This window comes from Marmota flaviventris, chromosome 17 (genome assembly GCF_047511675.1).
Source record: "Marmota flaviventris isolate mMarFla1 chromosome 17, mMarFla1.hap1, whole genome shotgun sequence".
NCBI lineage: Eukaryota > Metazoa > Chordata > Mammalia > Rodentia > Sciuridae > Marmota > Marmota flaviventris.
In genome coordinates, this window is record NC_092514.1 from 76,026,111 (window position 1) to 76,037,344 (window position 11,234).

The following is an 11,234-nucleotide window of genomic DNA, read 5'->3' on the forward strand; positions in this document are numbered from 1 at the left end:
GTTTTGAGAAGGTACCTTGATCGTGTGCCCTGCTGTATGTAGCCTTGTGTTATGTGTGAGCATCCACCTGAGCAGGAACTGAGCCCAGCTCACTTGTGATCAGTTTGCAGTTTTTGCTGCCTGTGCTGCCAGATTAGAAGCACAAGGTGCAGACTGTGGACATCTTGCTGTTTTACTGTTGGAAAAAAAACAAAACAAAAACAAAAAAAAAACGGGCTCACTCTTGTAAGTTACACACGGCACCCTACAGTGATGGGTTGAAATGGGCACAGTTCTGAGTTCCCTACACAGTGGCTTTATGTTGTTGGTCATTTCTGGGCTGTGCACCCCTGTGCCCCTGAGCTTCTCAAAAGAAGCCTCCTGGTCACTAAGGTGGACAAGCCCATGACATCCCAACTCAGCACCTGTCACCAGCAGCCCACTTCCCACATGGTTTATGTTTGCAGGAGACATTTCCAACCTCCAGGAGGGCAGGGGCCACTTCATCAATTCCCTACCACACAATAGGTGCTCAGTAAATAGTGGTCGACTTGCTTCCTGTGTCAACATCCAGGACAAGAGGGAAGGATCCAAGGCATGGTCCAGCCTGGACAGGAGCATCTTGAGCTCACTGCTCTGTGTCAGCACTTCTCAGGAGCCCGCCAGTCTCTTCCTGCACCCACGGGCCTCCTAGAATCAGAATGGCTGGTCTGGTTCAGGAGCAGAGTAGGTTCAGGGCACTGCTGCCTGGCTGGCTGGGCTCATAGGGTCATTACCATTAGTGCTGATGACCTGGACAGAGGTCAGTCTGAAGGGTTGAAGGGACAACTTCCTGCCAGAGGTCCCCACCCATCACAGGTTTTTCTAAACCCACTCAACTAGGGCAGGGCACCTTACTAAGTGCTGCCTGACCTAACCTCACTGCTGGCCTGGGCCCCAAAGGCTGGCTGGAGAACAGCATCATGTACAGGGAGCTGTCCCAGGTGCTGGCTTAGCCCTGGCACCTGCCCTCACAGAGCTTGTGTTCCAGAGGGCAAGACCCATGAACCACAGACAGGACAATTGTAGGTTGTATGGTCACTGGGATGCAAATACAATAATGCACAGTGGAAGGTGCTGGGTTGCTGATTTACCCAGTGACTGAGGAATGTGTCACCTGAGCCAAAAGGAGGCATCCACAGTGACACGGGAGTGGGGGAGTATCCCAGGAGGGGACAGTACATGCAGAGCCCCCAAGTGATGAAGGGCTGAGAGCCATGCAGGCATGGGGTCTGGAGGGGTAAGAGGTGAGCAGGATGCAAGCAAAAAGTTCCTTGCCAACTGGGGAGTGGAGTTTGAATGTGCCCTGGCCATCAAGCCGCTCCAGGGCAGCCTTTCTGTGGGGAGAGTGTGAGTTCTGCTAAATGGTTTAGAAAGATGACCTGATGCAGGGAGAGATCGGAGTGGGGGCTGGAGTTGGAAGGAGAGGTGACAGTGGTGGTGGAAATGGTGACAGGAGGGCCTGGGATATTTTGGATGGAGATGGACAGGGATGGTGGCTGGCTGGCTGGGGCTGTCAGGGTCACAGAGGGTGAAGATGGGCTCCTAGGTTTCCTGGGAGAAGAGTCGGGTGGCGCGGTCGTGAGACCCCGAAGCCAGTGGGGCTGCAGTGCTGCAGCTGGTGCAGAGCCACCCGGCCTGACAAGGGCTGTGCGCCTGCTCGCAGCAGCCTCGGGCCTCAGGCACACCACCCAGCGCCATCAGCAGGCTGAGTAGAGCAGGGCCATGTGAGGGAGCATCCCAGGGCCGCAAACGGGGTGCAGCGCCTACACCTGGCCACCTCGGTGGGCCTCCCAACACGATGCTGGGGAAAGAAGCCAGTCACAAGAAGTGAGGCGTCACACAGCACCGTTGACAGGAAACCTGCAGACAGGCAAGACTGGTGGCCTCAAGGAAATGCGGGGGGGGGGGGCTGCTGATGGGCGTGGGGTCCCTTTGGGTGAGGAAATGTTGTGGAGCTGGATATAGAGGTGTTGGTTGCACAACAATTGAATGTACTAAGTGCCACCAAATTGTTTACTTCATGTTGTCTGGATTTCACCACAGTTTTTAAGAAGGAAAGGAATGTCCACGGAGGTGACTTGGCTGGTTGTGAGAAGCACAGGAGCAACCGGCCTTTCCTGCCAGGTGGGAAGGGCTGCTTCCTGCCCCTCCTAGCCATGCCCTGCCTGGGGCCAAGCTGGGCGGTGTGGAGTGCAGGCTACTGGGCGCCTGCATGAGAGCCAGTCCCCTGGGGAAGTCGGGGAGCCTTCCAGCCACTGGTTACAAATGAGAAGAAGCACGGCTGTCCCCAGCACCTGATCCTTTACTGGGCCGCTGCCCCTGGCCGCCTCATTCTCAACCCCTGGTCTGCGGTTCTCTCGCGGGTCTGTTTTGCTCCTATAGGGAGGGCCTTCACACTGAGCACCTCCTTCCCCAGGTGTAGACACCATGATTTTGAGGCAAAGCCAGAAACCTTCCTCCAGCCCCTAAAACATTATGGATGAATATGGAGTCGCCCAGAGGAACTCACCAGGCCCAGCCGTTGGCGATCATCCTGTGCTGACCTCTGCCATGGGTGGAAAGCCCTAGGTCACTCCAGGACTCGCCCTAACCCATCCAGGTTGCCAGAAATACTGTTTTTTTAAAAATATGTCTTTAATTTAAAGCCTTATACACCTTTATTTTCATTTTATTTGTGGTGCTGAGAATCGAACCTGGCTGAAGTGCCTCACGCAAGTATTCTACCACTGAGCCACAACCCCAGTCCCCAGAAATACTGTTTAATTGTTCCAGGAGCATACCCAGTTATAACCCTGTGGGATGCAGAATAACTGAATAACTGGGGGTCTTCCAGGGACACCAGGGTGACTGAGCATCCCCCTCAGAAGGCCCATGGTCCCCCGACCCTGTTTTTGTGGCTCTCTGTGTTCTCAAGGGCAGAGACTCCTCCAGTACCCCCTGCTGGCTGGCTCCCCATTTTACTTGGAATGATAGCATTTCTGTGTGCAGAACTTTCTGTGCAGCAGGCAAGGTGAGATGGGCTGGAACATTATCAGCCCCTGAAGATGTTCAGCGAGGCCCTGGTTGGAGAGCTGGGGTCTGGCTCTGACTCCAAGCTTCTTACTGGGAGGGGGAGCTTAGCAGGAGATGCTGCTCAGCTGCCAACTGGCTGTGGAACCTTGGGAACCAGCCTCCACCCGTGAGGAGAAAGACCCTTAAGTCCTCCGCTCAGGCTGGAGGGGTGTGGATATCCCTCCCATCCCCATCAGGGTCAGGGCCAGTGGGAATGGGCACACAACCAAGCCAATATTTGTGGATCAGCACTGACCTGGGGGTGGGACTGAGCTGAGAACCAGACATGCAGGAGCTCCCGTCCTCTGGGGTTAGAGGCCTGCCCCAGGAGGCAGATAAGAAACCAGCAGGTGGGCCGGGGATGTGGCTGAAGCGGTAGTGCGCTCGCCTGGCATGCGTGCGGCCCGGGTTCCATCCTCAGCACCACATACAAACAACGAGGTTGTGTCTGCCGAAAAAACTAAAAAAAAAAAAAAATTAAAAATTCTCTCTCTCTCTCTCTCTCTCTCTTTAAATAAAAAATAAAAAGGACTCAAGGGTGGGGCGGGGTGGGGGGTGCTGTGGCTGTGGCTCAGTGGTAGTGCACTTGCCTGGCATGTGTGACGCACTGGGTTTGACGCACCACATATAAATAAAGGACAAAAACATTCATTAAAAAAAAAAAAAAGAAAGAAAAGAAAAGAAACCAGCAGGTAGCCAGAATCCACAACTGATCAGGGGCAACAAGTCCAACAGAGAAAAACGAAACAGGACAAGGCAAAGGGAGGGCCAGGTTGAGAGGACTGCAGTTTAAAGTTGAACGATCTGGAAAGGCCTCTCTGGGAAGGTGGACCTTGAGTGGAGCCCTGCAGGAAGTGGAGGAAAGAGTGTTCCAAGCAGAGGGAACAGCAAGCACAAAGGCCCTGGGGCCAGAGTGTCCCTGGAGCAGTGGAAGGCTCACAGAGAGCCCCCTAGTCAGGAACAGTGAGAATGCAGGTAAGTGCCAGGGCCTCCTGGGTCCTGCTGAGATCTCAGGGCCCTTACACCAAGGGAGGAGCCTTGGCTGTGCCTGCTGGGTTGAGAACTGGAACAGGATCATTACAGAGGTCCAGGGGGCCATGATCAGGGCCCTGAACGCATGTGGGGAGAAGTGACCAGGTTCCAGATGCACCTCGACATGGCGGCTTTCATGTAACCTAGATCATAGTTAGGAGATACTGGTTTTAGATGGATTCATCGGAATTATTCAGATACTTCCCATGATTGACCATAAGAACCAAGAAGGCCCAGAAATTATCCTACTCTCCCTGGGATTTTTTGGAGGTAGGAATGACGATGAATTGGGATGTGGACAAAGCAGAGAGGATTCCCCCGCCCCCTGAAATCCCCATCACCCCTCAGCAGCTGCCTCCTGTGGGTCGCCCAGATGCCTGTAAATTGTCACGGGGACAGTGGATGGTCACTCTCATATCAGCCAAACAGACGCCCACGGTGGGAGGTGGGACGTACTGACATTCAGTGGAGGGCCCCATATAAGGCCTGCCTCTGTGGGCAGAGCCCAGAGGAACTGCCGCCAAACCTGCTCATCAGCTGCTGCTTAGCCCAGCCTGAGACTGGGCCGGTCAGTGCTGCTGGGAAGTGCGTGGAGTCTGTCCATCAAGAACAGGTCAGGATACCAGAGGAATGGCCATTGTTGGGTCAGGATGGGGCCCCAGGCTGTCCCAGGGGGCAAGGGGGGCTGCTGCTTCCTCTTGAGGCCTGGGGGTGGTGCCTGGTTTGTGGAAGAGAGGAGAAGAGGCTTTGTTAAGTGATGGCACACTCTGGCTGCTAAGTACCCCTCACAGCAGCACGGGCCGCGACAGGAGGGAACCCTGCGTCTGGGCTCTCCTACCTGCTGCTGCTCAGGAAGGAAGGAGGGGCGGGAGGTTGCCAACACAGGTGTTCACAGAGCAAGGCAGCTGCCTGCTTCTGGCACTGAGGCAGGTGAGGCACGGCCAGAGGCACCCTGGCTCAGAGGTGCTGGATTTGAGCCGAGGGGTGCAAGGGAGCCCCTCCCTCTGTGCCTGGTGACTGTCTGCCTTGTCCACCACATTTGTAAGCCATCAGTTCCCCTAACCTCTTCCTAACAAATCCCTCCCTGTCCTGGAGTCCCCAATGGAGTGTGTGTGCGTGTGTGTGTGTGTGTGTGTGACACGCGAGCTTTCTCCTTTCTGATTTCCCAGGCAAGACAGGAGAGGGACTCATGGGGTCTGAGAGGAATGGTGTCGGGGAGGGTCCAGCTGTAGGACATGTGGCTCAGATGCGTGGGACTGGTGCACACAGGCTGCTCAGGAACTGCCCAGAGTGAGAGGAGACCCCTCTGGAGCTGGGAACCCCCTAGCGCGCTGGATTGAGTCTATTTTCTGCTGAGGCTAACCCCTATGTAAACTGAAGGCAAGTGACAAATTCACTCCCGCTTTCTAAACTGCCATCGGGATCCAGGGTAAGCTGCCCTGCCCTCCCAGACTGGACTAGAATGGCCAGTGTTGGCCACACCCACGTACACCCCCACCCCCGTGCAGCTCGGGGGCCCAGAACCCTGGGCAGGGCTGGGATTTGGAGAGTCCTGGAGAAGCTCTGCCTGACTTCTTAGCTTCACCTTGATGAGGGGTGAGATGGCTCAAGGAGTCATCAGGCCTTCTGCAGGAGTCCTGCTCCCCTCTGGGGACAGGTGGGGTCAGAAGAACTCTGCAAGGCTGGCTGTGACTACTGTCTCAGCCCAGGGAAGTCCCCACAAGGCCCCATGTACCCTCAGGGCTCACGTCCCAGCATGCCTGGTCCTCAGGGCCTCCTGGGAAACCCAGTTTTACCTGCAGCAGGAGCCTGGCCCTCGGGTACCAATGTGGTGAGAGGTGGGGGTGCAGGCTAAAGGGCAAATTGCTAAAAAGAAATATTCTGCAAACCCTGGTTTGGGGGCCATTGGTTCTTTGATGCCAACTTAATTGCAGGACCATTGACCCTGGTTCAAAGGGTCAGTTCCCATCTGCTTCTGAGGCTTGGGCACCTGTTTAAAAGGACATTGCATGAGCGATTTGGGAGGAAGTGTCAAGATTCTAGGAAGGTGCTCCACTCCTCCCTATTACATGGAAAGTCAGGAACTCCTGCCCCGAGAGTGAGACCAGGTCACTCTAACGATGGCAGTCCCAGCCCAGCCAAGTCTGCCCCCACCCATGGCTTTCCCAGACCTCCCCCTGGCTGGCACCTGTCATCCTGTGGTCTGCTCTTGCCCTCCCATGCGCTGCACACTGAAGGGCGACCACCCCTCCTGGGACCAAGGGGAAATCAGGAAAGGAGCCCTTGCGCTGGCAGCCCTCTGTGGCTGGGGCTGAGCCTCTGAAACCTGGGAGTCCCCCTCCTGTGGCAACTTGCCACCCAACCAAGTCGCCTTTCAGAGACGAAGGGGGACGTGGTTACTAATTGCACTAGGACGCTGTCCCAGTCATCCAATCCACCTGTCGTGTGCAAGTGTGTGTGTGTGTGTGGGTGGGTGTGGGTGTGTGGGTGTGTGTCTGTGGCTTAACAGAATGAATAAGCAGCATGAATGCTTCACCTATGAGAATTATTAGTTCTTCTGAATTCCCACAAAGATTTAGATGAGAGACGATGAAAACTTTGGTGAATTAGAGATGTGTATAGAATCTCCATGTCCCATCCCCATGAAAGAACAAGTGGCACATCCCGCCCGCCCTGTCGGGTTCCTGTCCCTGCACTGTCTTTCACTTGGTCGAGGTGGAGGATCTTCGTATTTGGTCTAGGACTTGCCTTGCCACTAGGGTGGAACTCAGAGGTGTCATTGATCTGAAGCTCCTGGATGGGCTATGGGCAGGGGCTTTCCTCCTGGGGCCAGCACAGACCCTGGACCCCAGCAGGTCACCTGCCAAGGTGCCAGCCCTGTCCTCTGTTGAGGACTCCCTGCGGAGGTCGGAGGTACCCGGGTAAGAGGGCTTGCTCTGAGCTCCCCAGTCGCCCAGGTGTGCCACCCTGCAGGTAGGCAGGCACTGGAGGCTCTGGCCCTGGCCCTGCCCCTCCCTGGTGCCAGCCACACTGTGCTGACTGCTTCCTGCTCTTCACCAAAGCGTTGGGCAGGAGGCTGTTTGTCTGTCTGTCTGTCTCTGTCTCTCTCTCTCTCTCTCTCTCTCTCTCTCTCCCTCTCTCTGTCTTTTTAAACATTTTTTAGAAGCAATTTTTGGTGTGCATTCCCGGGAACTGAGGAGAGTGTTTCTGCAACTGATCTTTGGTGTAGCACTGCACCAGACCTGAGCTTGACCCGAGCTTGGCCCAGGGAGGTGGCTGCACTCACTCTGCCCCTACTGTCACCTCACAAGTGTGCAGCCGGGGGAATCCCCGCTCCACAGGAGCCAAGAGGTGTTCCTGGGAGCTCCCGGATTCTGGAATGAGGAAGCAAGGCTATGGAGGGAGGTGACGGGCGGGCGGCACCAGGTCCTGAGGTCCAGGAGCGGGAAGAGAGGGGACCGGCTGGCTTGGACGCTAGACAGTCAGGTGTGGCTGTAATGGGCCCAGGCCTGGGAAGGGAAGGGAAGCACAAGAAGAGGTGGGTGTCTCACCTGCTGCGCACGGCCAGGGCTGGCCCTGGGGAGGCAGGGCAGGCCAGGTCACCCCAGGGACCACCTGATGCCCCCCTTCAGTATCCTGGCCAGGGGGTAGGCAGGGCCACCAGCAGCTCCGGGATCTATTTAAACATTTTATGGACTGTAGTGTTAACTTGCGATTCCCTGGTCAGGGTGCACAGCCCAGTGCTCCCAATGCACGCAGATGGTGCCAATGCGGCCTTTGCAGGACATTTTCATTACACTAAGGAAAACCATCCCACACCCTCTAGCTACCACCTGGAGACCACCCACCAATCACAACAGGGCTGGCCTCCGGGGGGCCTGCCCAGAGCCCAGAGTCTGCACCAGGCTTGTTGCTCAGCTGTCGCGCTCTAGAAAACCTGGATATTTTTCATAGACAAGTGCAGCATGTTCCCACACTTCACTGGGCTCTGGTCCTGATGTGGAGCAGGCCATTTTGATTTGGAGGATGGAAATCCAGTCGTGCAGACTGACAGTGGAGATCCCGGGAGCTTGCTGGGGCTCCTTGCAGTGGGCAAGGGGCACTGCAGGGCTTGGGCCCATCGCCAAATCCCCTTGGCACTGCTTACATTTCCTGTGGCTGCTGGAACAAATCTCTGCATATTGGGTGGCTTCCAACTGCAGGAATTGATTGGCCATAATCCTGAAGGCGGGCAGGGTCGTGCTTCCCAAGAAGGCTCTCACAGGTTCTGTGTGGCAGAAGACACTGGCGGCCCCTGGTGTGGGCAAGCACCCCTCCCACCTCTGAGCTCCACAGTCACCTCTTCCTGGGTCTGTGTCTCTCCTCCTCTTCTTGGAAGGACACCGGTCTTTGGATTAGGGTTGACCTCAACTCGGTTTCATCTGCAAAGCCCTATTCCCAAGCAAGGCCATGCTCACAGCTACTGGTGGTTGGGACTTTCACACATCTACTGGGGGACACGACCCAGCCTGATTCACAAACATGCATCAGCTGTTCCCCAGGGGAAGCCAGGACTGAGCTGCTCTCCAGCTTAGCCTGTGGCTGGGGGAGGCCTGGTGGAGAGGGGACCTCAACCCAGAATGAGTGGGGGGGGTCTTGACAAATGTCACAGAAATGAATTTAAGGACACACCAGCTGGAGGCATAGCAGAGATGTGTTGGGAAAGCAGAGACACCTTGGAGAGAGAATGTGGGCCGTCTACCGAGTAAGGGACACTCCGGGTTCTCAGGCTCTTCTCTTAAAGGAAACTTGGCGAGGTGGGCATGGGAAGGCATGTGACAATGACATGAGTCTGGTGCTCACAGATGGTTGGTTGAGGATCCTCAGGGTGACGGTGTCTCCATGGTCTGGCCAGTAAACAACCTCAGAAGGTACCCTGGATTATGGTTTTCTTAAATAGTGTCTCTCTCTTGCTTAACCTCATTTAGTAAGTCGGCTAATCAACACGGCACAAGGTCATTTTCTTACATAAGTGAACTTACAGTAACTGAGGTTGGGAGTGAAGATTTATAGATCTCCCATAAACCTGGGCGTGACGGCCTGAGGGACAGCTGGCTCGGGGATTGAGGTGGAGGAGCCACAGCTCGCTTTCAGGTTCAGCTATACCTCCTGACTTCCTTTTATCTCTGTTCCTGCCACCTTCCTGTTCTCTTCTACTCTGACCCACTTCCCACTGCCTCATCCTTGGCCTTTTCCTGGGCCCGGGCCCCACGGTCTCCCTTCCAGCACTTCTCCCGTCTGCACAGGAAGGCTTGAGGGAGGTGTTAGCGGGAACTGGCCCCAGGCAGGCCTTCTGACACTGGTCAGGGCTGTGGCCTTCCATCCTCCTTAGTTCCAGGGTTCAAAGCTCAGACTCAGTCTGGAAGTCTGCTTCCGCCTACTCAGTGGCTGAGGAGGCCATGGCAGGATGCCCCTGTGAGTTCCTGGAGCAGAGATTCACCTTGTGGGTTTGAGTGGGGGCTGTGGGGATGGACCCGGGGCTGGTGCCCACTGGGGGAGAGTTCCGTGACTCAGTGGCACCTGGCACTTTCTTCTTCTCTCCCCACTGTGTTAGTCTTTGGTGCCTGAACTTTGACTTTTGGAGCAGGTCACGTGGTTCAACAGAGCTGTCACAGTGTCATCTGGCACTATTTGATTTCAGGCTCTTCCTGCCCAGCCCTATCCCCTGGGCAGCCAGCGGCAGCACGCCTGGCCCAGGGCTTGGGGACCGTGGCTGCAGGGACAGACCCCATCCCACCACCTGCAGTGCGTGCAGAAGCAGACCCCAGCCCCTCGGTGAGTACCCGCTGCAGCCCAGGCTTCTGGGATGGGCTGCTGGCTCTTCACAGAGGCAGGACTCCAACATCCTTGTCCATTTTCAGTCTGCAAGGGCTGGTGGCCTGATTTCCAGGTGTGCTCAGGGTGCAGGCCTCTCAGTGAGCACTTGGCTACAGCTGGTCCAGCCTGTCGTTCCAAACAAGAGAATCAAACAGTGGGAATCATGGACCTGAGAAATGCTCTCCACTGTGCCCAGAGATGCACCAGGATGGTCAGCACAGCACTGTGCTGGAGGACAGCTGACGCGGTCCAGCCACAGGAGCAGCGCTCAGCCAGCTGTGGTCCCCTGGCATATTGAATCCAGGCTCAGCTTCAACAGGAACAGAGTAAACACATTTCCAGAGTTCCAGGGCAGAGGCCCGGCTCTGGGGGTCCCAGTGGACTGAACTGGGCTACCCACTCCAAGACGCCAATCCAAGACCTGAGGGTGGCAGAGGCAGGGAAAGAGCTTCAAGGGGCTCAAGGACATTGAGGTTTTATAGGAAGGGACATGAAGGCCAGGGTTGGGTTTTGCACAGGTGGGGGTCGCAGACCTGGCAGACGGGGTGATCTTGGTCAGGACTGTTCGATCATTATTTCGGGATCAGTCATGCAGGGCTTTGTTGTGATAACAAACTTACTGTCGTCCCAGCTGCTGGGGAAGCTGAGGCAGGAGGATCACAAGATCAAAGCCAGCCTCAGCAACTTAGTGAGACCCCGTCTAGAAACAAAAGGGGTGAGGATGTGGCTCAGTGGTAGGTCACCCATGTGGTCAATTCCTGGCCTCCCTACCCCACAAAAAAGAAAGTTGCTGTTGCCTGGGAATAGCTTTGCCTCTTGTCAGAAGATATTCTGTGAGACTTGTTCCTGAATCCAAAGTGACTGCAGAAGAGGGTGGCTTAAGAGAACTCAGAAGGAAAAGACCAAGCCAGAGAGGCAGTCAGAGTCAAATGGGCCTCCGTCATACGGAGCCGCAGTTGTCAGCACCACATGCCTCCAGACTGGGTGCAGCCTGGCACGCGAGAGGCCCTGGGGACACCCCTAGTGCCACGCTCATAGGCCAAGAAGATAAACCTAAAAACAGGTGGAACGTACCAGTCCAGATGTCTGATACTATTACGCAAGTTGTTCCTGGAATCCAAGGCAAGGCAGGGCAAAGGAGCCAGAGGCAAACTGGGGCGGAGGTGCCGAGTTCCCTACCTTTGCAGGCCCCGGTGAGAAGTCTATGTCTTTAGCAAAGGCAGGTTCCAAGTCCCTGTGACATTTCCTTAACCAGAAGTCTGATGTGCCAAATG

General features: G+C 55.7%; 1 protein-coding gene across 1 annotated transcript in view; it reads left to right on the forward strand.

Moving 5' to 3' along the window:
* Gaa (alpha glucosidase) overlaps positions 1 to 11,234 on the forward strand; it is a 139,217-nt gene that overhangs the window by 36,494 nt on the left and 91,489 nt on the right. The gene's annotated exons all lie outside the window — the stretch shown is intronic.